The following is a 25,793-nucleotide window of genomic DNA, read 5'->3' as shown; positions in this document are numbered from 1 at the left end:
TTGAGAGGAGCGGTCAGGGCTGGAGAAGGGACTCTGAGGTTCAGTGAGGTCATCTAGGGTGGAAGTGAGTGGAGAGAGGGCTGCGAGCGAGCCGACCTGACCGTCAGAGGTCTAGAAGGTGAGACACCGAGAAGGACAAGCCAGCAGGTCAGAGCGGGGCCGGGAGCGGTGAGGGCCTGGAAGGGGAAGAAGGCGGTTCGGGAAGGAGAGGACTGGCTCTGCCAAACCGGGGGCGGCTCCGCCAACGAGACCAAGACAGGACTTCCCGTGGGGTGCGGCCGTGTGAGCCCTGGTGCTGGAGGAGCTGTTTCAGTGCGACGAGCAGGACAGAAGCCAGGCGGGGGTGCGACCCAGGGAGAGTGCAGAGCGCAGCGGAAGACACCAGCACAAACATCCTTGGGAGCATTTCCGTGGGAGCCGGTGGTGGTGCGGGCCCAGGAGGGGGCGCAGTCACACCACACAGGTCTGCTGAGTACTTGCTGTGTCTCAGGAACACCGTCAGGAGTTTGTTTTATAGTCACGAGCTAAGCCAAAAATGGTCCGCGCCTCTGAAGCTTGCACTCTAGTTGAGGGTGATGACCAATCACAGTACGCAAGCACGCCTTGCTATGTGCAGGAAGGTGATACATGCTCTCGCAGAAAAGGAGGCAGAAGGATCAGGGGCTCCGAGTGTGGGCAGTGGTGGGACTGAGAGTGTGAGTGGGCTGGTGGGGCGGAACTGATGGCGAAAGTGGCATTTGAAGGTGGGGGGTTGCTGGAGGTGCAGGCACCGGCTGTGTGGACATTGGGTGGGGGCCACTGCAGCAGCGGGGCAGTAGGCGCGGCAGCCTAAGTAGGGGCATCGCTGGAGGGGTGAGTCTTGGAGGCCAAGGGGGCTTGGAGGTTTGTGTAAGTGGGGTGGCGTCTTGGAGACCTGTGTGGAGGGAAATGGGGAGCCCCGAGGGTGGAGAAGATGGGCTAGGTGAGATTATATTGGTGGGACCAGGTGGCGGGAGTTGTTTATCCAGAAAAACAGAACCAATAGTGCGTGTGTACACACACAAACGCACACATGCACACACACATGTAGTAAGCCATCCTATGGGCAGTTTTGCTTTTTGAAGTTTCACTTATTCATAGTCAGCTTCAGTCTGAGATTCTTAAACAGAAAAAAATTGAAAATAGACAAACTAGAAGTTTTAAATGGCAGGTCATTGTGAGTATCATGATGAAATCTTGCACTGTCCTGCTCCATCCTTAGTAGGCCATAAATTGTTCCTTTGTCCAGTGTATCCACTCTGTATACACTACCTGCCCATTAGTCACTAAGTAACTGTCAGTTATTAGATCAACTCTGTAGTACCATAGTGCTTGTGTTCAAGTAACCCTTATTTTATGTAGTAATGGCTTTAAAACACAAGAGTCATGTGCTGGCAATTTGGACATGCCAAAGAGAAGCCATAAAGTGCTTCCTTTAAGTGAAGCGTGTAGGGTTTGGCACTATCTGTGGATTCAGGCATCCACTGGGAGTCATGGAATGGATCTTGCAGATGGTGGGGGGAAGACTGCATCTACACATGTGTACACACAAACACACACACACACACACACACACAGGCTAGACACCCGTGGAAGAGAGGGCATTGCAGCTAGAGTCCAAAGAGGTGGAATTCCCTCTTCTCTGCTCTCTGTCTGCTCTATGAAGGCCTTTAATTGATTGGGTGAGACCCACCTACATGATGGTCTACTCTTTCTATTGACTTGAATCATAATCTCATCTAAAAATTCCTCGATAGCAACATCTAGACTGATGTTTGACCAAATATCTGGGTTCCCTGGCCAAACCAAGCAGTGTATGTCATGGTGAGTGTTGGGTCCCGTACGGGGGACTGTCTTGTGCTTGAGACCCAGCCGGAGGCAGATGGTGTTTACAGGCTGGTAGTCGTGTCACGTCTGGGCATGGTGTGCCCTGCCAGTCCCTGCGGATGACGCTTGGCCCTGTGAGCATCAGATCTGCACCTGCTGTGCCCCGCAGCCCTCCCCAACTCCCCGTGGAGCCGGCGAACGCACCACGGGAGTCAGGGCTGAGTCACAGTTTGGGGGCCGAAATGTTTTCTGGGAGAGCCCCTTCTCTGCTCCTCTGTCCGCTGTTCTTCCCTGGGATCTTGGGCCAGATCCCTTCCCCAGCAGCAAAAATCAAACAAAGGGAAGAGTCCCCCTGCCGGTCCCCCAAACCCTTCTGTGATTCGGCTCTGAGGACTCCCCTCCCCGGCGACTTCCTCAGCGCGGCTCCCGAGTCCTGCTGTGCCCGGGTGGGGCTGAGACCTGGCGTCCAGATGTGAGGGAGAAGCGGGTTCCCTTCACTCTTGTAGCGGCATCCGGAGCTGCTGCTCCTCTCTGGCACTGAGTGCAAGAGGCAAGAAAGGGCGAGACTTAGAGCCAGGAACGAGGACAGAGGAGGAGAACTTGAGAGGGAGATGAGTCCGGGAGGAACACACAGAAGAGCAGGGTTGGGTGCAAGCAAATGGGGGTCAGGAACACCGGCCCTTGAGCAACGGTGCTGTTGGTTCTGAATGAAGTTCTCTTAATGTTCTTGGAGATAACACGAGCAGTACTTAAAATCTTTTAAAATTTTGAGACAGGGTCTTAGTAAGTGGTCCAGGCTGGCTTTGAACTTGTCATCCTCCTGCCTCAGCCTTCTAAAGCTAGGAGTTGGAATTTTTAAAAACCACCTTGGTTTCACTTTCTGGTCCTTACTGTAGGACTCCAGGGACTGGAGATGTGTCTCAGCGGTAGGGCCCTTGGCTTCACCTCCAGCACTGAAGAACAAAGACTGTACGTTGAGGCTGAGGCAGGTGGTCATGCGCTTCCCAGCTTTTAAAACAGGGTTGCAAACGTGTCCTTGAGCGTGGAATGGTAGGAAGGTAACGGATAGACCCTTTCATTCCAGTGTCTCACCTCCAGCAGGACGCTTCTCAAGGCTGTGGTTTTTCTCCTCCACAGGATGAGATACACTGAGCTCCGTGCAGGGTTGCTATGGGGACCCAGTGAGGTGAGGCACGGGCTTCTCCCAGCTCACCAAACCCCCTCTACGGAGGTCCCTCACCTCTCTCCAGCCCTCCCCGTTCCTAACTTGCCCTTCATCTGCGAGATCTCAGTAGATCTGCAGCCTCTCCTGAGCCCATGGAATCTTCTAAAGGCCTCTGACCCTTGGCCTGCTGTTTTCCCTGGAGGAATCAGGGACTGCCTCCCACCAGTTCCTGTGGTGAAACTCTAGCCCCCACCGGGACAGTATTGGAAGGTGGGGCCTCTGAGCGGTGTAGGTCATGAGGATGGAGCCCTGGCAAGAGGAATCAGAGCCCGGATGAAACTGACCCTGGGGAGTTCCTGAATCCCTTCCACCATGTGGGAACACAGTGAGAGGCACCTGTACGAGCCGGGAAATGTGCCCTTCCCAGACCCTGCTTCTGCTGGCACCCCGGGCATGGACTGCCCAGACTCTAGGACTATAGGAGAGAGAAATTTATGCTGTGTATAAGCTACCAGGTCTGTGGTAATTTGTTATAGTAGCCTACATGGATCAAGAAAGGGCTAAGGAGGCCAGGCCCTGGGAAGTAATAGAGATGGAGGAGGATGTATGACCTCCGACCTGGAGATATAGCTCAGTGGCACAATGCCTGCCTGGCAAGTGCAGGGTCCTGAGTTCGAGTCCCAGTACCAAAAAAAAAAAAAAATGTGTGTATATGTGTCCTCCAGCCTTGGAGACTGGAAGGATGTCCAAGGTGAAGCTGAGCTTCAGCTACCATGGCATGAATGAGCAGAGGCTGAGAAGTTGGCTGAGAATGGCTCAGCAATATTTCTTTTTCTTTTTTGGCTTTTCTCCGGTACCGGGAATCGAACTCACGACCTTGTACTTGCCAGGCAGGCGCTGTGCCGCTGAGCTAAATCCCCAGCCCCTGACTCAGCAATATTGATCCGTGCCTGATCTGATGATTCCTGGAGTTGCAATGAAGGAGCCATTCTTTGCAGACTGATAATGCAACCCTGTACCAAAACATTTCCAAACCGCCTACGCCTCCTTAGCAACAGAATTGCTTGTGGATTAACGCCACCTGGTGGACAATGCTAGAAATAGTGACACACTACTGAGGTGAAGGAATTGAGGCAAAATCATTTGAGCTTTAATATTGTAACTTTTTGAAAAGTGCCTTACTTTGAAGCTTTTGTAATCAGCTCGGGGCATTTGATGTGAAACATATAAGTGTTATTTTTCATAGGCAAGAAATCAATTCATCAGATAATACAGACTGTAATTCCACCAATATCCTAAAGGGTCACCATGGTTTACTCCTAATTTTTTTCTTAAAAAAATTTTTTTTGAGATCGGGAGCACACCTGTAATCCCAGAACTCAGAAGGCTGAGGCAGGAGGGTCGCCACAACTCACCACCATTCCCAGTTTACATCTAATTTCTCTTTTTTTCTTCAATCAGATTTTACTTGATTCTTTTGTTTTCATTCCCCTTCCTCCCTTCAGCCCTTCCCCACTTTCCCATTTACAAAGCTTTGTTTCCACTTTTCCTTCTTTTCTCTACCATCCGTTGTTCCCCTCCCCATGTGAGTGTGCTTACGATTATTTGGACCTGAATAAGGATTCCGCCAAGCTCAGAGAGGCTTGGTAAACCAGTATCCTAAAAGGGTGACCATGGTTTACTCCTAATTTTTTTCTTTAAAAAATCTTTTTATTGGGGCTAGAGCAAGGGCCTGGAAATGGGCCAATGGGAATGCTTGGTGTCGTATACTCAAAGCTCCCTCCACTTCTCCAGCAGTTTAACAGTGCTGTGAAGCAACAGATCGATGAGTTTTCTTCCCTGGGTGTGATCAGTGCTGGGTGCTGGAGTGGGACATAGCACCTTTGCTTCCAGACTTTTAAACCATCTCTCTGTGTTCAAATGTGCCCAGAGGCCACGAGCAAGGAGCCAAGTGGGTGCGTCACCGTCGGCTCTCACACGGAGAGGAAGTGGGCAAACCTCTGTGGGCACGAGTTCTGAATCTGTTCTGAGGGAAGCTGGAAAGGATGACCTTGTAAGAGCATGCCCAAGTTCTGGGAGTGCGGGGCAAACCGGAAGCATAGCATGCTGCGTACGAGGAGAGCAGGAAGCGTCCTCCGCTTCCCAGGAAGCCCCGGGGTGGGTTGAGAGAGGCAGCCGTGCACTGTTGAGTCAGGCCCACTCCCCCCACCCTTCCCTGTGCCTTTGGGACCCGAGGGACAGAGGAAGAGGCAGATGCTGGTCTCTGGCCTTGGGTCCTGACACGAGACTGTCTAAGACGCTGGAAATCTTCAGAGTGATGTCTTTTTATGCTAATGTGATGCTGGTGCCCTGGAGCCCCTAGATAGCTCAGGGTGGGGGATATGGTTGCCAGAGGAGCAAGCATGTGATTAGAGTGCTGGAACTTTCAGTCCTACTCCCAGACCTTAGAGGAGAGAGGACTGCAAATCAGGTTAATTGCCAACGATCGGTGATTCAGTCAATCATGTTTGTGGAGCGGAGCCTCTGTAAAATCCCTGAACAATTTTGGGGAGCTCCTGGGGTGGTGAACACAGGGTGGTGCACCCTAACTCCCTGGGGACAGAGGCTCCTATGCTTGGGACCCTCTTCTTATTCTGGATCAGGGTCTTCATTGTGTCCCTTGTAATATTCTCTATAATAAATGGATGGCAGTAGGCAAAGTGTTTCCCTGAGTTCTGTGGGCTGTTCTGGAGAATTATTGAGTCTGAGGAGGAGATCATGGGCATCATGGGCACCCGTGAATTGTAGCCACGTTGGGCAGAAATGTGGGTAACTGGGGGACTCACTAACTTGCAGTTGATGGCAGTCTGTGGGACGGAGTCCTTAACCTGTGTGAGCTGTGCTATCTCAGGGCTGTCAGCACTAAATTAAACCGTGGGACACCTCATCCATGTCTTCAGAGCACTGGAGGATTCCTCCGTGAGGGAAACCCACATGTCTGGTGCCAGAGTGTTGTGAGGAGAGGAACAGGTTTTCTTTGCAGTCATTGTGAGGCCAAGCAACCTCACGCCTTCAAGGAGTGGAAATACTGAGAGCTCACACTGGGAAGTTCAGGAACCACGGCCACTTGGTGCTTCTGCAAGGCCTGGCAGAAAGCCAGGAGCTGTTTCGAAAAGAGAAGAGCTATCAGTGTATGACTGGGGCCTCTGCCACGACTGTCCTCTTGGGCTCCATGCATCGCCCCCTTCCACAGACAGTGCAGGCTGGGCCAGAGGGTCGGGTCTTGTTTGGGTTCTCTGAAAGCTAGAGCCTCCCACACTGCAGAGAAAGTGGCATGAGCACCTATGTACTACACATTGCCTTCAAAATACAAATAGGCTTGACAAGAGCCAGGCTGCTTCCTAGGGAAGGGATCATCTCTAGACCCGTACGTGCAATGGCACCGACCCCTGATTAGCTTTAGTGTGTATTGCTCTGTGCTCCTTAACCCAATGTGGTTGTTGTCTCTTCCTGTGTCTGGGGGCGTTGTCAGCACGAGGAGGGAGTGCTGCTGGCTCAAGGCCAGGGGTGCTGCTATGTACTCTGCAGTGCGTGAATGCTCCGGTTGGAATATCGGCGGAGCTAAGATTAGGAAGCCTGCTCTAAGGTCTTCTGTCTCAAGACAGGTTCTAAGATTGGCCGTATGGATGGCCACCATGCATCTGCTGTGTCCTTCCTGCTTGTGTTGACTGCTGCCTTCACAGAGAGAGGGTCCTCCGGGAGAACCCCCCTGGGCACATCGAAGATCCTGCCGCTCGCCATGCTTGTCTATTCTTTCGTGTGTGTGTGCGTGTGTGTGTGTGTGTGTGTGTGTGCTGGAGAATAAACCCACGGTCTCGTGCATGCTGAGCACATGCTGCACCACTGAGCTACACCTCTGGCACGCAGGTGTTCTGAGTGCAGGCACTGTGGAAGCGGCCACAGGCTGTTTATGTCTCCACAGGGTCGCTGTGGGGTGCACTTGGGGCACACACCAGGTGTCATTAGCCCCAGCTCTCTTGCTTTGCCTGGTGTCGCACAGTCGTATGTTTGCTAGGGTGGAGCTGGGTCTAACAATTTTTAGGTGTGTGACTCTCCCTTTTTAAGGAAAGTCATCCTCTTGGTGACTGCTTCCCTGGACTTATGTGTCCCTCGTGCTCCCCTCGGTCGTCAGTTGCTCTTCAGTGTCCTTCATTCAAGACAAGCACAGGTGGCAAGCTGAGTAGTCTGTCACTGTGTGCCATGACTGTGGCCCAACACCCAACAACTGGATCTGCACCGCAGCCGACCTAAGCCAGCCCGCCTGTAGGAGGTTGGACTCAAGTCCCACATTCGCATTCAAAGTAGTTTTCTGGATTTCGCTTTTGGTGAAATTACTTGCTTATTCTTCTCAGTCATAGATATGAGTATTCCCTTTAGCTGGTTAAAGAGCAAAGGCGTTTATCGAGGCGTTCATCATGTTGAATTAGTGGGGCTCTGAGTAAAGTAAACAGAGCTTCCAAAGCCACACTGCAGAACCGGGACACTGAGGGACATGTGGCCTTCCCCTTACTGAGCTGTGGTCTTGGCGTCACATCACCTCTGTCATGATTTGCACTAGCAAAACAGAAGTTTCACTCTCCACCTGTTCATTAAAACTTAGTTCTCATTCCTCATTTTGTGCACGTTCATCCAGCTGGAGGGAGGAACCTAAGTATGTATGCAACTCCAACTCTAAGATAACTGCAAAGGCGTCTGGGAAATGGATATTTGACTACAACTTACTACATTAAAAAAAACAGGTGGTGGAAGTGCATTAGAATAGAGGCTGAATAAATCAATCTCCGATGTGCACTGTGGTGTACAAACAGGTCACTGTATAGGACTGAAATCCAGCAGGTGTAGACATACTAGCTGTCGAAGTCAGACGCCTCCACTGCATACCACAGCGAAACTCTCCTTGACAGCCTCAGATTCCTCACTGTTTCCGTGGCCTCCTGCCCTGGGTTCTCCAACTTCCTCCAAATTTCAGCAATTTAAATCTGGCCGGGCTCAGAGACATGGGCTGGCAGCTGTTCTCTTTGTGCCCTGAGCGTCTGTGCCCCTGCAGTTGTGCTTCCATGAAGGAGTAAGTGCTAACCAGGCTGGGACCGAAGAGCAGGAAGGTGCTAAGTGGAAGCGCTTTCTGTGGATAGGAGCACAGGACCGCATGCTGCTGTGGGCACTAAGGCGCTGCCGTATGGTGCCAGCGGGCATAAGGAGGGGAGGTTTAGAAGTAAGAAAGGGAGCTGGATCCCAAAGGCAGTAAGACAATGTGGTCTCTGATAACATCATTCTCTGAAATCAGGTGGGTGCTTCTCATCCGTTATGTGTAGTTGGGATGCATTTTAGCATCTTTTTCAGACTTTATTTTCCCCGACTTCTGCCTAGGCAATGGGTCCCCATCTCAGCCAGGGCCTTCCACCAAGTGCCCCGATCTGAGCCTTGGGATCTGGGTGAGGTGATACGAGATCGAGGACACTGAATAGTAACAGCGGAGGCGGGACCAGGCGCAGCTGGAGGCCGTGGAGCGCAGTGCGACCATGGCTGACCTCTCTGCTTCCGGTCTTTCTCGCTTCCCATTCAGTGAAGCACCAGATAACAAGCACTACCTACCTTGCCGTTTTTGGTAGGAATTGATCAAGTCTTCTGTTGTAGCAGTAAAGCAGCCGCCGGAAGTACCTGAATGAAATGTGCCCAAGTCCTAAGGAAATCTCATCCGCAAAAATAGGGATGGAGCAGATTTTGCCCTTGGGTATAATTTGCCAACCCAGAGAGTAGGAATTCTGGAAAAGGGTGCTGATTTAAATCACATCCCAACAAAATCTTGGGGCTTCAACGCTCCAGTGTTGGGGTTCCCTTATCCCCGATCCTTGCCTTCTCACATTCATTGCTTCATGGAAGGGTGGGGCTGGGTCCCCCACACCTTCTGCCATTTACTGCCCCAGCGGCACCGAGCCCAACACATTCCTCGAAGTCTATTGGGACTGAGAGCACCGCTGCAGGCTGCGGAACAAGGAAATGGGGATTGTGTACCTTTGAAAGAGGAAAACAGAAGCTGCACACTTCAGAAGGCAATACCTTTTCTACGCTGTCCCGCATTTTCATTGTGAGGTGGGTGAGTGCAGATTTGTGGACTCCTTTCCTAGACTGGGAACAAAAGAATCTTGATAAAACATGCTCAGAGTGGGGGGCGGGAACAAGGAGCAGGGTGGAGGACAACCCCTCTGCTGCCCACCCTTCCCCTTGGCCCTGCCTCCCACCGGGGCTCCAACAACTTGTCCTGGGGTCTGGGCTGTCCTGGGAGGGCCCTGCCATCCTGGCATTAGGAGACAGAGTCCGACCTTGATCCGAGGCTGGCGTAGCCCACTCTGCCTGACCTAGGGGGGCACCCTTCCTACTGGGCATTCCTGAGGCTGGGCGTGAATCAAACATCCCTTCCTTCCCACACCCTCGGTGGGATTTGTCATTGTATTCAGATGATCCATACTTGCACTTCCTAGTTCTGCAAGGACCCAATAGTGATGGAAAAGGTCTCTTTCCTTCATGATTAATTTCCTGTTTATCCTTGGAAATGGTGACTGTGTGATTTCAGTTCTTTAGAACACATTAAGGTTTTCAGTGTCATAGAAGTGTTTGATTTTGCTGCTGCAGCACTATAAAGAAATAAAATTTTGAGGATGAGTTAAACTTAATGTATTTGTATCAAAACATTCTGTGAGAACACCCTTCTCCTCTGTCCTGTGAGTGTTTCCTTTATTTCTACCTGGCTTTGCTTATTTTATTTTAAGAATGCTTTTCAACACACAGCAACTGTGTACTCGTAACTCATTACCTTTTATAAGAATAAGGCGGCTGTCTTGGTTCTTGTCTGCGCGGGGGCGGGCAGGGTGTGATACTGCCCTTGTCCCTCATGAGGTCACCAGTGATGCTTCCATAACAAAAGACGGGTTAATGAGAGAAGCCTAGCAAATTATTTAATAAAAGTATTGTATGGCGCCGGAGCCTGTAGACACAAAGACCCAGAGCTAGAGAGGCCTGGCTGTGTTTATGCTTAGATGCGATAAAGAATGGCACAGCGGGGTGGAGGAGCTCCGGACCGAAGCCTGTGAGCTCCTGTAATACGCCGAGGTGGAGGAGGGGAGCCCCCAGGGCCACTGTGTGCAGCATCTTCCCCCCAGGCATGGGACAGGGGCCCCCTGAAGGAGGACCTTGTGACTGCCTAGTGGACAGCTGGAGGTCAGGCATTTTTTTATGTCCGTCTCCTAGCCAGGAAGACAGGGAAAGGTCAGAGTAATACTTCTTGTTTTATGGCTGGCTGTGGGGGGAAAAGGTTCTAGTTTTTACTATACGTCTTTGAGAAGGGGGATTCTGGACGGCGTGGCTCTCCTCAGGCAGGAGGGAAAGTCAGGAGGCTAGCGGGCAGACAAGGGCAGAGAGGTCTTGGCGTTGAGGCTGCTCTGGGGCTGTCCAGTGAGCTTAGATCAGAGCAGGCAGCAGGCCAGAGCCCGATTTTGGGCTTACTGTTTCCGAGTCCCGACATCTTTTGCCTTTAATTCTACTTTGTCTGATCGTAATACTGAAACAGTTACTTTCTTATTTATTTTTTTTGCTTGGTCTTTTGGAGACAAGTTCTCACTGTGCAGTTCAGGCTGGACTTGGGCTCACTTTGTAGCTCAGGCTGGTCTTGAACTCGAAATGGTCCTTCTGCCTCCTCCTCCGGAGTGCTGGGATTATAGGCATGCATCACTGCGCCGAGCTGACACTTATTTTCTTTTCTGTTTTTACTGTTTTCTTATTTGGTACCAGGAATTGAACTCAGGGCCTCACGCTTGCCAGTCAGGCACTATGCCACTGAGCTATATTCCCAGCCCTGTTACTCATTTTCTAATTGTGTGCTGTTTTTTAATTTAGTCTTAAGATTGAAATCCATTGAAAAGAGCATTCCCAGAAAAAAATTAGAAAGAAGCATGAACAGGCCATTTGCAAAAGAAAAGAGCAAAGCTAGCGAGCAAATAACCCTACCCCTCCCTAAGCCCGACAAGATGCGAAGGACCCATAAATATTTTACAGATACTTAGCTTCACTATTGCCAAAGACTTGCCAGTTAAATCTGCAGGGAGATAACAGTGACTTTCTATTTCTCATCTATTGTTTGGCAAAGAGGAAATAAAATAACATGACATTTCTCATGGGAGCCAACAGGCACAACATTTAAGGGATAAATTTTCCTAATGATTTATTGAAATAAATAAGCAGAGATCAGTACAAAGATTCATTCACAGGGATATTCATTATAGTGTTATTTATAGCACTGAAAGATTGGGCCCAATTATTAAAAAAAAACAAAAAAGAAGTTAAAAGAACTGGCTAAATAAATTAAGGCCTATCTAATTGATGATATAGACAGCCCTTAAACCACATTTTGTGGAGTATTAAGTAGTGTGAACAAGTTCTCATGATAATCTTTTCTGCTGAAAATAGAGGCAGGTATGTGTATACATATATGCGTTCAGAAATATTTATTTGTTTAGTCATACCGGGAATCGAACTCAGGACCTCAAGCTTCCCAGGCAGGCCCTGTGCCACGGAGCTATATCCCTGGCCTCTAGAAGTATTTAATATTCTTTCTTTAGTTTTGGTGCTAGGTTTCAAACTCAGGACCTTGCACATACTGAGTATATATGCTACCACTAGCCTTATTTTTATTTAAATTTTAAAAGAAAATGGGAGCCTGGGTGTTTCTCACAGCCTGCAAGAATATATGTTAATAATGCTCACATTATAGTGATGTTTATTTTTCTAATGTTTTCCATGGTAAATCTGTGCTGTTTTTATAAAAAATTTAAAAAACCTTGTATTAAAAAATATTAGCATTTGGATTTCTTGAAAAGTTTAAGAGCATAAGGAAGAGACGGTTGCCCTTTACTTAAGAGAAATAATCACAGTCAGCTCAGAGTGACTCATAATGGTGAACTGTACTAACATTGGGATTATTCTCTGGACAGATTTGCCAGTTCTCACTCATCAGAGATCAATATGGAATTTCTTGTCTCTTCAGTCTACCACCCTTTACACAAGCAGATGTATTTCAGCATTTATAGTTATTTTATTATTTAGCTTGGTTCCTACGCAAAGTTGCTATTAGGAATTTCTGAAAGAGAAATCACTGGAACATAAAGACAAGTTCCTCAAAGCATAGATTTGTAAAGGAGGACGTTGGCCTCTCCCAGACTAAAGCATTGGATACCTTTCCCTACCACTCCAGTGCGAGACGGCACTGTAAATTATCCACAGCTTTGGAAGCACTCAGGACACACACGTCTTTTTTTCGGGTCCCTTCCTGTCCCGGTCACAGTTCTGGGTGAGTCTGTCTTGCAGCCACGAGGTGGCAGTGGACTCCCACGAGTAGCCAGCTGTCCTAGCATCCTCTCCCTAGCGCAGAGGCTTCCTCTAAAGCATCAAAGGAAAGAAGAAAAGAACCCAACATGTAGTATCTCTGAATTAATCTCATTTTATTAACCTCTGAACATAAGATTTTATAGGCCATGAGATTGAAATGCTCTAAATCTCGTAACTAGAATTCTGAGGATTTCTTTCTTTAAAAAGAAAAGAAAAAAGCCTGCTAAATCCAGGCCTGTCTGTTCATGGCAGGGACAATGCTCTTTTCACCTGGCTGTAGATCTGTTATTAATAATAGCAGGTGAACAATACCTCACATCTATCGCAGCAACACTCCCCCGTCAGGAAAATATTTGCGAGCCAGAGCTGATGGCTCTAAGCATTGGTTAGTTGATGTTCAGTTTATTGAAATTCGCTCTTATGAATAATTCAGTTCACAAAATTCTAGTTTGCAATTCTATACTATCTGATAATCACTCAGTAAAATGATAATAAAAGCAGCGCTTGCTTGTGTATTTCAGTGCAAAACATGTGGGAGTGGATCATGGTATCAGCCTCATGCTTCTTCTTTCTTCTAGGCTAATAGAGGAAAGCAGAAACGCAGAAGAGGGTTATACCCACTGTTTGACAAGGGCCATGGACAGGAAAAGTGAGACGTCTAGGAAGCTGGAATGTGCCTTGCGTGCTTATCAATGATTCCTTCCGCTGCATGCCCCGAGTCACTCCTGTCACTGTCTGTAGTAACAGACTTAAAAAGACAAATTAGACAAGAAGAATGAGAACAGCATTTTCAAAAGGATAGAAAAATAGAGGTCTCATTTAAAGAGAAGAAGTACCCGTCTTGGTTAATTATATGCTGTATAGGTGACTTAAAGATTATCATCTAGTATATATTTAATGAGTGTCTAGTATGTGTCATATGCTGTGAGAATCACAGTATTCATAGCCCTTATTAAAAAATCCTAGTACATTGTATTTTAAAATGTAATTTTACAAACCAGTAGAATTGAAGAACGGACTGTAAAATTTCAGAGACGGGAGTCCTGAGATGGAGGGAGAAATCCGCAGAGGGAGGGACATGGAATTCATTCCTGACTCATGAGGGAGACCCTGACCAGGGCAGAAGGAGGAGCGTGTCTCAGCTGATGGTGACAGCACGTTTAGGGAACGGCACGTGTGTCCCACCGGCAGGAGCAGTGGTGCTGAGGGCCAGGCAGGTGGTTTGTAGCGGAGGGCAGGGTATTCCTGAAATTCTTCTCTTTCTCCATCCTTACACAAAGATCTCTCCTTTCTTTAGATCCGGCTTTCCCATGTACACTGAATAACATTTTAATATTAAAATAAGAATTTTGAACTGATTTTTATTAAGGTTTAATCTCTAGAAGAGTTGAATAGGACTGATTAGGAAAAAATAAACTCTAAAGGTACGGCTCACCATTTTGAACACTTTGTACAAGGTAAGCTTTTGTGATTTAAAAAAATTTCCATTTCATTAATTTTCTCTAAAAAAATAGAGAATGTAATTCTCAGGTGGGGATGGCAGTTTGGAGAAAAATTGCCTTCAACTATAGTTCTCTTAGTTGTAATTGCCTAGCATTTTCTCCTAGGAGACAGCTGTTTTCAGGTTTGTGTATTTTCTGGATTAGAAAAGTAATAGATTTTCTCCTGTTGCTCCACATTACTCGGTGAGGAATTAACCCCTTCAGATTTAGTTTTTCTATGCTTTGCTATTATGCAGTGAGCTGGGCGCATTCTAATTTATTCCTTTCATTTTTTGGCAGAAATTTAGCCATAGAGTATTGTGTTCCCAGTCTTCTCTCACCTTCGTGTTGAATGTGTGACTGAAATTGTTCCAAAATGGCGCTCGGAATGTCAGAAAGCAACGAGGATGTGAGAGATATTGTGTGAGAGATGGTTGAGAAGTGACTTTTCTTTTGGGCCTCAAGGTCAGAAAGGAGAGAGAGAAAGCAGATGAGGAAAGGAAGGAGGTGAAGGGGACGAGAAGAACCAGATGGGGAAGGTGGAATGGGCCTGCCTCAGGAAGTGGCGGGGAAATGGATGCTGGGGTGACGTAATGGGGAGCCTTTTTCTAGAATTTTCTGTTGGAACTGATTCACAGGTCAACCTTCTGTTTTGGGAAAGAGGGAGGAAGACAGTGGAGAGGCAAAGAGAAACTCTTTTTCCCAGGCTGCTGTAGCTCATGTTTAGAACACAAATCTCAGGAGCATGCTTTCCTTCATTTGCTTTTATAATGAAAGGAAATTCTTACAGACTTTATTTTGCTTTGTGATTTTTCTCTGTAATTTTTAGGTACACTTCTCGTCCTGCTTCACTTAGTGATTTAGATGGGTTTCAGAACTGAATTTTATGAAAAGTTCTTAACTTGTCAAGGTTGTTACACTTTAAGGGCGTATTTCTGCATTTTATGACTCATGAGTTTGACCCAGCATCTTGGATTCTCGTGTGTTGACAGGGCCTCACAATTCAGTACTTTATTGCTTACTAATTGTTTACTTGCTTGATTTTATCTTCTTTGCTGGATTATAACCTCTTTGAGAGAAGAATCTGTCCTACACCTAACTAATATGCTAAATATCAAAGAAGCTGAATAAACATATGTTGGTACTTTTGGTACTTTTAGTAATGGACTATACTAAATAGTTCTTTTAAAATATATACCATTCTTTTCAACAAATACCTAAAATATGGAATTAATTCATTATCATCTAGAAAAGGAATTATACCTCCAAAATTTTTCTCTGCTGTTCTTTCCTATTAAACAGAAGCAATCCCACATTTTTGATTCTGTGATATTTGAAAGTTGAAACAATCTAAAGAAAGTAATTGTTCAGATTAACTTCACGTCAAATGTGGGATCACCAGGTACGTGCCACATTTTCAAATTCCTTGTCTTATCCTGGCCTTCTTCATGTTCTTGTACCGAGGTACATTTAAGTAAAATTCCCAACTTAGAACTTACTTCAGTCAAGGAAAGTTGGTTTATGTCATTAGTTGTGCCTTTCCATTTGGGTATTTCAATCTGTCTGGAGCCCAAGTTTGAATATAAGGCTCAGTGTTAACTGCTGTTAGCGGGAGATAGATAGTAGATCAAGACACTGGCAATTTCTTAGGCAGCAGGAACTAGGTAATGCATTGTAAAGCAATTGATAAATGCACTTAGGGTAGGAAATGTGTGTAGATATTCATCTTAATGGGTGTCTTTTCACCTCTGTGTGTGTCAGGAAATTGTGATGCTGGCTTGATAAGAAGTAAGCATTGAAACTCATCCTCAAAGAAACTCTGAAGCAACTTTTAGTCTGCATAGAATTTCTATGATTTAGCTTTGTTAGCAATAAGACACATTTATATATTCTTTATGTACATGGTAAATGGAGTTTATGCTTGGTCTCAGATAATATTTCAGAATTTCTGCGTTGAAGGAACAGCAGTGTCTGAGGTTTGTCTTATGATGTATGTAAGAATAGCAATGACCTTTATTTTTTAGTTTTTTTTTTTTTGTTTGTTTGTTTTTGTTTTTTTTTCCGGTACCAGGAATTGAATTCACAACCTTGCGCTTGCCAGGCGGGCGCTGTGCCACTGAGCTAAATCCCCAGCCCCAGTAATGACCTCTATTATGAGTTAGGGTATGGTGCTTAAAAAGGTAAAATACAGAAAACAATAACCAGTAATTAGATTATTTTTGTCTTCCTTGACAATATAAATTTTCTTTTGTTGGCTAGTGGGGTAACTTATATAATTGGTTACTGTAAGTAGTTTGGGGATGGAGGACCTAATTAGTTCCTGGATGGAGTTATAAATGAGGCTCTTCTTGATTAGTTTGATAAGGAGTGTGATGATCCAGAGACACAGATGTGACTAAGATAGATGGCTTCTTGCTCTCTGGGTTTGCAGTGCTATTGGTGGAGGTTGGGGATGTAGACGGCATGGCTGCTGGGTCTCTCCCTGAACTCTGATCTGCCACCAACTGCTCTGTTTCTAAACTGATCAAATCTTTCTCTGGCTGAAATTATCTTCCTCTGTATTTCCCTGAGCCTATTCCTAAGCTTTTCAAAGAGAATCAAAACATTCTTTGCAGAAGTGACTGCTTGGTTTTAGATAAATGGATTTGCCAGTATGTCATCCCATTCTTGTAATCAAAAATTTTTCTGCCTCTGAAATTAGTGCATCTCATTTTAGCACCAAGCTTCTTGCTGTGGGTTTGAGTGCTAAACACAAACATTTATAAAACTGTCTTGCTTATTTTCAGAGGTTTCTGGTTATGATAAAAATCATCCCACAAAAGGACTTGCAAAGCCAAGCTGTCATGAGTTGGGAAATTCCTCTGTTAACGCACTTGTGATGTTAGAAGCAGGGGTAATTCTTTGTTGCTTTTAGAAGATATCGGTTGGGTGAATCAACTAGCTGTTACTAATGTTAGAATTTTCCTTGTCACTGAATGACTTTTGATTTTTTTTCTGTAGAGAAGGACCATGATTTTGAGGTTAATGTTTGCTGATATCTTGGGATAAGACAAAAGCAAAAAAATCTAACTGAAAGGATAAATAAGAGCTTCTTGGTGAACTCAACTATTATTATTTTCCTTCTCTGCTTAACGAAGATGATCAACTATGATAACAACAGAGACAGTCCCCAGAATGGTCCCTCAGTGAAAGTCAAGGCTTTGGTTTTCATTTCTGCAGCTTTCTCCTGGGTTTGTGCTGGGCTCTGTGTGTCAGTGGGTGGGTGCATGTGCAGCCTCAGCAGTTTCTTGGCATTGTCCATGGATTCTTTTTTTTGTTTTTTTTTCCCTCCGGTACCGGGAACCGAACTCACGACCTTGCGCTTGCCAGGCAGGCGCTTTTGCCGCTGAGCTAAATCCCCAGCCCCTTGTCCATGGATTCTTCATGTCACCAATGCCAGCCACCAAGTCCTGGTATGGGCAGAGCTATGGTTTGGATAAGCATCCCCAAAGGTCTTGTCCTCACAGTGGCACTATTGAGAGGTAGTGGAAACTGTAGGAGGCGGGACCTTCTGGGAGGTCATAGGTCATGGAGGGTGTGTCCTTGAAGGGGATTGTGGGATCTCAGTCATTCCTCAGCAATTTGCTTCCGGGCTATGAGGTGAGACATGTGCTCCACAGTATGCTCCCTGCTGTTTGCCATGTAGCACATGCACCAGTGTCCCACAGCAGTGGGTTCACCTCGCCTTGGACAGGAAGCTCCAAACCTGTGAGCCCAAGTAAACCTTTTCACTTCATAAGTTCATTATCTCAGTTAGTTCATGACAGTGGTAGAAGGCTGACTCATACAGGCAATGTGACTTACATAATGAAATATATTTCCCCCTAAATAAATACCCAAGGAACTAAAGTAGAACCCAGAAGTGGAAATTTGAGTTGGAGACTTGGTTACTTTTTGTTTGGGGTAATAATTATACCTTGGAACTTCAGAATGACCATGTTGAACAATATCAGTGAAAAAGTAACAAAGGTTAAGATCATTGGCTCTCACTTTTGTAAAGCAGGAATTAATTACATTAATCAGAGTTCTCTTCCTATCTCTGTAATTAATATCAGTCATATATTTGTTGAATTTTGACTTTCTTAAAGTACAAGTAATTATGGCGTGAGGCTAATTCCAAGATGTTGATTGTCTTTTAGATTATAATTACAAACAACTTCTAATTTAAAAAGTTTTTTAAAAGTTATGTATGATGTAATGCTATAACTTTTATTCTAAACAAGGAACAGTTGGAATAACCATGCTATGCATGATCTGGAGGGCATGAAGAACTACATATTGAAGTTAGGTGTGGTGGTAGTCCTGTACTCCCAGTACTCTGGGAAGCTGAAGCAGGAGAATCACAAGTTTGAGCCTAGCCTAGGCAAGTGAGACCCTTTCTCAAAATAAAAAATAAAAAAGGGCTCGGATGTAGCTCAGGGTGAAGACCCTGGGTTCAGTCCCCAGTACTATAAAAACCACAAATAACAACAACAACAACAACAGCAATAACAACAAAACTTATAGGTTTAGTACCCCTTATCTAGAATGATTGGAACCAGAAATTGTTTAGATTTTTAAAAAGTTTTGAGTATTTGATGTACATGATCAGATATCTTAGAGATACCACTGTTACCCAAATTGAAATGCAAAATTCATTTATGATTCATGTGCACCTTATAGGCATAGCCTGAAGGTAATTTTATAGAATATTTTTGTGCACCTGTGCTCTGAGTATGACCTGTCACCTGATGCCAGCACTTTCCATGATGATGTCACTGAAAAAGTTAAAGATTTTGGAAAATTCTGGATTCAGGAGTTTTGAATTAGGTAATGCTCAATCTGTATAACCATTTAAGCAGCAAAACCCAAAGCAGAGCTAGATGTCATGGCACAGTCTATAATTCCAGCATTCTGGGAAGATGAGACAGGCAAGTCAAAATTTTGAGCCCAACCTGGGCAATTTAGTAAGACTCTCCTAAAAAAAGGCTGGGGATATAGCTGAATACAAAGACTCTGGGTTCAGTCCCCATTACAACCAACCTACCAACCAGCCAACCAACCAGCCAGCCAACCAACCAACCAGCCAGCCAACCAACCAACCAACCAACCAGCCAACAAACACCTAAAAGCAGCATGCCAAAAAGACTTACTGTAGTAAACTCTATGATTTGCTCCTAAAATTTGATTTCTACTTTTATTTAGAGTTCCTAAATTTTGTGTGGTTAGTTTGGGTGGAGAATTTGATAAAGCATCATAATTTTGTATACAAAGAGTAGGTATCAATGTCCAGGGAGTATCATTTGCTTAAGATGGGGGCACCTGGAATGGAAAACAATTTCTAAGGAGAAATCAGTATTGTCATAGGCACAAGAGGACTGCAGTAGTAAAGCGATCAAACTCATTTCAGATGATTATAGAGACATAATTTTCCAGTGTTTTTTACTCCATGTTTTAAGATGGTGCACGCAGCAGTTGTGTTATCATACATTGACATTACTTAATACATGCAGTGTCTCAGTTACTTTTCTTTTTGCCAAGACAAAATACTCAGTATGCAAAGTTAAAAGAGGAAAGATTTATTTTGGCTCACGGTTTGTAGAGGTTTCAGTCCGTAGTTGGCTGGCTCCAAGGCAGGGAGGCATGGCAGAGGGGCATCATGGGAAACATAGTCCTTGGCGAAGCAGAGCAGGCAGAAGGCAGCCAGTAGTGAGGTAGCAAACAGCAAGCGATAGCAGCAACCTGCCTCTCCTTTTTATCCCTTCCAGTTTATCTGCCTTTTGGGTGGGGCCACACACACCCACGGTAGGGCATCCCATTATCCACATCCAGAACTATGCCAAGCCAATCAGTGGACTGATTTAGCAATCTTGTACCCTTAGTTCTGGCATCACACAATTTAATCCTAGCATCACACGCTTGAGATCCAGCCACCTTCCAAAACTTGCAGCTACGAGTACATGAGGCTTTAGGGAGACATCTAGACACAAGCCATAGGTGTAGTATGTGTGGGCTCTAAGATCACTTGCGTAGGCTGAAGGATGGGCTTTTCTGTTTTTTTGCACTGGCAGTTTCCGGCAAGATCACTGTGCTACTTACCTCATGTTATTGGTGGGGAAAACGGAGCCAGTGAGGTGAGAGGTTTATCAAAGATCACACAGCCCAGTGGTATGTGTAAGAGTCAGCTCAGAAATGTGGATTCCCAAGCCAGCAGCGCATTAGTTCTACAGAGGTGCCTGGAAGAGTCACGGGGGGGTGGGGGAAGGAAAGAGGAGAAAGGATGTTCCTGAGACTGTGTCTTTTCATATACCCCTGTCTCAGTCAATGCCAGACATCCTTTATCCTCACCCTACATGCCAGGTGCTGCACAAAATAACATCCGGAAGGTGCATTTAGCACCAGTATTTCTCCTCCTGGAATCCATATCTGCAGAGCTCGGACGCTCCATTTAGGTTCTGCTTTAGTCTAAATGCATCATCTTTCTGTATCCTCCTCTGAGAGTTTTCTTTCCTTCTCTTGTTCTTGTTTGAATTTTAATGAACGAAGCTTCCAGAAACCTGTGCATAGTTTTTGGCTTTTGCTGCACAATTCCATTTCAAGAAGATGCTGGCAAGCCCAACAAACCATACTCCTTCATTTGAAACTTTTAGGATCATTTTTTTTGGGGGAGTGTAGCTCAAACAATTATGGTGTCAATGTATGATTGGGTCCTTTCTTTTTATTGTGCTTTTTAAAAATTATAGTAGAATAAAGAAAAAGATACTGGGTGCTTTGGGTCTTGCATGTAATTATAGTGTCCTTCATATTTTTAACACAAAAAATCCAAAAGGAAAAATAAAGGCTCGGAGCTTTGTTTATTTATCCATTAACATTTCTGTAGTCAACTGGTCTAGAAAATGTACTCTTTTTCTGGATTCCTCATTCCTTTTTGAATTAGTATGCTTCATTACTTTGCCCAAGATGGGCAAAATAGAATTATCTTTAGCAGCTGTTACCTCCCTTCCTTTAATGGTAGTTGTTAAATTCCATCAGTTTTTGTATACTTCTCAGTAATTTTTTTCTGTCTGTTCCTTTTCATTTCTTCTTCAACAAACATTTCTCTAAGGGTAACAAAATTTTCCATGGGGGAAAAGGAACCTGCCTCTTTACACAGTCTGTGTGCTTGTTCATTTTTGGGTGGTTTGGGAGGCCACTGCTTTTGTCCCTCTACTTCCATTGAATTATTTATTGCTTTATGCTCACGATAGTGACTTCAAATTTTCTACCCCAGTCCTTCTGCATACAGCTACCAGTGTAATTGTCACAGGCTAGTCTTCATTGATTTATTCTTCAATGACTCCCTAATGCCTGCAAGAGCCACTACCTGAGGTTGAAACTCACCTTCAACCTCAAGATACGTTTTTTAAAAAAATCAATCATTTCCCTTCACAACTGCAGTGTAAGACAGGCTCTCTTGAATTCCAGTCTCCCTGCCTTGGGCCTGATATTTTCCACACATGGTATTATACCCTGCCTTTTTGAATCTTTCCCTGTCTGAAGATTTGCTGCAAATTTTATCTTCTCCAAGAAGTTTCCCTTGATCATAAGTGCTCCAAAATTGATATTTCCTTTGGCCTAAGCCCCCTTCAGATGAAAGACGCACCACTGTGTCATTGGACATTAAGAAACACAGCTGTCAATTAAATGAGAGTGCATCAGGTTCTTAAATTTTATTTTACTTTCATTGAAACAGCTCTTTTAGACCTATGCATAGATTTTTAAAAAGTCATATTATACTTGTGTATCCATGCAAAGATTAGTGCAATGAATTTGTTAAGAAATTTCTAAAACCTCTTCACATTGAGGGCCTGACCTTTTGGGGATTTTTCCCCTATCCCCTGACATCATTGCATGGCTGTGTGATATTTGATATCATATCCAAAGCCACAGTGGCCCTGTCATGTTCAGGGGCGACAGCTGGGTCTGCACAAGGGCTGGCAATGGCACCTGTGTCATGATTATTGCCTGAACAACTATGATTATCAGAGGATAATGAATGTAAGATGTTGTTATGGTTTGTGTCTGTGTGTCCCCCCAAAGCCTCATGTGGCCATGGGGCAGGCTTTTAGAGTTTGATTGATTATGGGTGTGAGAGCTACACCCACACTGCCCTGGGGTGGATAGTTTGCATATGTAAGGGAGAGGAAGAGGCTGCTTGCAGCCATTCCTGGCTTTTGTGCTTATTGCTTTGACTGTGCTTTGCCGCCATGAGCTGTAGCCCTCTGCCATGTGCCACTCTGCTTTGCAACCTGCCAAGTATGGACTGAAACCTCCACAAACTGTGAGCTAAATAAATCTTTCCTTCCTAAATTCTGGGCATCAGATATTTTGTCCCAGCAACAAGAGAAAAGTAACCAAGACAGATGCAGTCAGTTTCAGTATGGTGAAAAGCCAAAAGATGTGCAACTCAAAATGGATGGTCCTTTCTCATGCCACTGAATTCATTTGCCATCTTAACACACTGTCCCTGCTGTCGTTGCCTACAATGCCATTAACCTGATGAATGTTTCTGACTGTGATGGACTTCACCAAAACATTCTTAGAGATGGAAATCTCTGGAAAATGTGCCAAGGGGAATCAATGAAACTCTTTTCTTAGGACATAGTCAGAAATCAAAAGCAAAACTTCCAAATAGTCTTTAGATTAGAGTTTGTGGGTTACTTGGAAATTTGTCCCTTACATCGATATTACTACTAGTTATAGTTGCAAATAAAAATTTGGTTATATCTTTTATTTATTAAGTGCCTATAAGGATCCAAGAGTTTTAAAGTCTGTGTATTGAAATCATTACCAGCCTTAGATAAGTGGCTTTATTTCTATCATATAACCTGGGCAACAAAGGTGCTGATGTCACCTAGCTGGAAGAGAACAGAGCTGGAATTGAATGCAATCCTGTAGGAGTCCAGGATTGGACTGCACTTTCCGAATGCCCCAGGGCTTAGGGTGTACCTACAAGGCCTCAAGCTCCAAAGTAGGTGGCTCCATAATTTAGAGATGAGGTCTTTTTGGAATGTAAGCATAAAATGTTACTAATTCAGACCATAGGTCCAGGTAAAGCTTATACCTTATTTTCTTTTTGAATAACACTTTCCTCAAATTTCATGTTATACTTTTAATAATTATCTGTCACTTCAGTTATTTGTTATCCACACCCAATGAAGGCAGAAGTGACCAATTTTTACTGATCCTGAGACTTATGTTTTCATATTTTCACATCTGCAATATAAGGATGCATCTTTTTTATTTTAAAGACAATAAAAAATAATAAAAAAATTAGAAACGATACAGAACAAGATGATAGGAATTCACCAATGGTTGTTATATTGCATATTGTTGTCTTCAAATTAGTTGTTCAGGTTACCAGATATAAGCATGCAAAACTGGTAAAAAATATTAAAAAGAAGAAAAAAATTAAGCATTAATGGTTCCTTTCAATGGACCAGTAGAAATCAAGAATGCATCTTATAATTGATATTGTGTTGAATTGGCAGCATTTGGTTTTTCCTCGCGGAGTGTTGCATAAATTAATTTTATGTCTTACAATGATATTTTTGAATGTTTGAGTAAATGTCTATTTTTATTAGCTATTCTCTTCACACTATACAGCATGGAATCTGCCCCATAAAAGGTACTTGCAAACATTTGTCGAATGAGTGAATGAAAGAATTTCAGATGGTCCTAAAGGTACTCAGATTTATGGACAAAGTCTCTTGCCCCTCCAAGGTCATTGTCCACTCCTGTTTTCTCAATATGCCTGGCTTGTATTTTGTATTTGGATCTGTGTATAGCCAATATGTTCAGCCTGGAAGCGTGCATAGTCTGAATCAGTGGTGCTGGAGAAGTTTCCAGTTTAAGAGCTTCTATAGGTGAGGCCTGCCAGCTGAAGAGGCTGCCTGGTGGAAACTACTTGTAGAGAAATCCCCTGACTTTCCTACTGCGCAATCTTTGACAACTGCAGGCAGAATCTGAGTGTAAGTATAAAGATACCTACTGCCTCTGCCTTGCCCAAAGGGGCTGGAACTTGGCCGGTGGCTGGAAGACTTGCAGTGAAGTCTCAGGAGAGTGTTGGGTATGCCTGCCAAACACAGGATGAATGCCATCAGCCATGTGTGGAAATCTTCCCGGAAAGTAACTCTCCCCAAGGGAGGTGTTGTGAACGGGCTGCTGCTGGGATGAGGGTGGTGCCTGATATACCACGGCAGGAGAGTGGTTTAAATGTAACTAATGAAAGCTAAGCATGGATATAATGAATTATAATGTCTGTCTTGAGATCACATGCTGACAGGATGTTCCTAGGACTGAGCTGCTGAGCAGGGCGGATCAGATCAGATCACCCTACCATTCTCTGGTGCCCTTTCAGTGCCATACAGAGGAGAGACCTCCAGGTCTGGACATTCACTGTCACCACTCATAACCAGGACAGAAAACAGTAGCTTAACAGAGCTTATCAGCGGAGGTTGATTTTAAGAATATCTTGGGGCTGAGATGTAGCTCAGTGGTGGGACATATGCTTAGCATGCATAATACCTTAGGTTCCAGCTTAGCACCCAGAAACAAAAATAGCTTCATGTTGGGTCTAAGAAGATGATCTCCCCAAAGATGCAGCTTTGGGTTTCAATCTGAAGGCACCTGAGGAGCAGCTAGTGTGGGGGAGGCTTTCTCTGAGGTTCCCTCAGCTCCCTCAAAGGCTGAATGTGCCAGAAAATATTCATTTGCAAATGCCTTCCCCAGATAACTCTGGAACTGGGGAATGCTTGTGCCAGAGCAGGAAGAGCAGCCTGACACCATACCAGGGCCCAGATCCACTTGTCCCAAGACATTGTCTGTTCTTTGGCCCCATTCAATCATTTGCTCGTCCTCTAACATTGCTATAGCTTTCCTTCCCTCTGCCCTAAGAAGAGAGACTGTAAGCTTCTAAATCTCACTGAATTCAGCACACACTCACCTTCCTGCAGTGCCCCCGCACATGTAGGAAACATGTGTGTCTTCTTGTGTCTTCTGCCCATTTATTTCTCAGACTCAAATCTTGAACCTCCAGAGGGAAAAGAGAAGGTTCTTGGGTCCCGATACTGTGAGCAAATTCTAACTTCCTGTGCTCTTGTTACTTGCTTACCAAATAATATTCAGGTTGAAGGGTTTCCTCTGTATTAATGTAGCGCTCGGAGGCCACACCCCAGCACTGGCTCTTGACCAGTTGGATCGCCTGTAGTCTGATACCAAATTAGCACCTTGGCTTGGAAGTCTGTCTCTTTAGAGGTTGAATAGTAGGCTATTACCAGCGTAAGTTTCCGATTTCCTGGTTATCCTTGGATGTCCTCAGAGGATTTAGTTGCAGAACCTTGAACTCCAGGACTAAATTCTGGGTTCAACAATCTGAACCTTGAATGCAGTGCCTTCTACATATCTTGCTGAGAGTAATCCTGGGTGGGAGATCTCGCTGAGTACTTGGTGATGTCTCCTCATTACATCTTCATAGTGTGAATGATCAAGATGCTTTAGCTGGGGAGAGTAAATTACCTTGGTCTATGTATATGTGCAGTTGTGTGAGCACAAGTAATTTATGGATCTCCTCTGCTATTTGCATATGAAGTAGGCAGCTTGTTCTTTACAGGGGAGAAAACGGCTCCTTTGGGTCACAATTAGCCTATCTTGCAATTAGTCACAATTAGCCACAATGCTAGCAGTTAATTGTGCACGCAAAGTTGTTTAGAGAAAGTAAGACAGAATTTCTGGACTTGAGAAATATATTCCACACTGTGACTTCTCTGCTCTCTGTTTCAATATCATTTGAAGTTTCTCATTGTTAAGAAAAATTATTTAAGTATTTG

General features: G+C 44.8%; 1 protein-coding gene and 1 long non-coding RNA gene across 3 annotated transcripts in view; one reads left to right on the top strand and one right to left on the bottom strand.

The window, feature by feature from the left end:
• The window catches only part of Dnah5 (dynein, axonemal, heavy chain 5), a 300,957-nt gene that overhangs the window by 26,938 nt on the left and 248,226 nt on the right, over positions 1-25,793 (top strand). The window lies entirely within an intron of this gene.
• LOC102008011 lies at positions 4,139-25,751 on the bottom strand. Of its 2 annotated transcripts, XR_261185.2 has the most exons (4): positions 24,911-25,751; positions 20,026-20,162; positions 9,107-9,175; positions 4,139-6,152 (listed from the first exon to the last, which is right to left on the bottom strand). It is a non-coding gene; the product is annotated as an uncharacterized LOC102008011 (long non-coding RNA). The 2 variants fall into 2 exon arrangements; XR_261184.2 differs by lacking the exon at positions 9,107-9,175 and having other exon boundaries at positions 24,911-25,744.

This window comes from Chinchilla lanigera, unplaced genomic scaffold, assembly GCF_000276665.1.
Source record: "Chinchilla lanigera isolate Chin_1 unplaced genomic scaffold, ChiLan1.0 scaffold00025, whole genome shotgun sequence".
NCBI lineage: Eukaryota > Metazoa > Chordata > Mammalia > Rodentia > Chinchillidae > Chinchilla > Chinchilla lanigera.
This window is presented reverse-complemented; position numbering and strand designations above follow the sequence as displayed.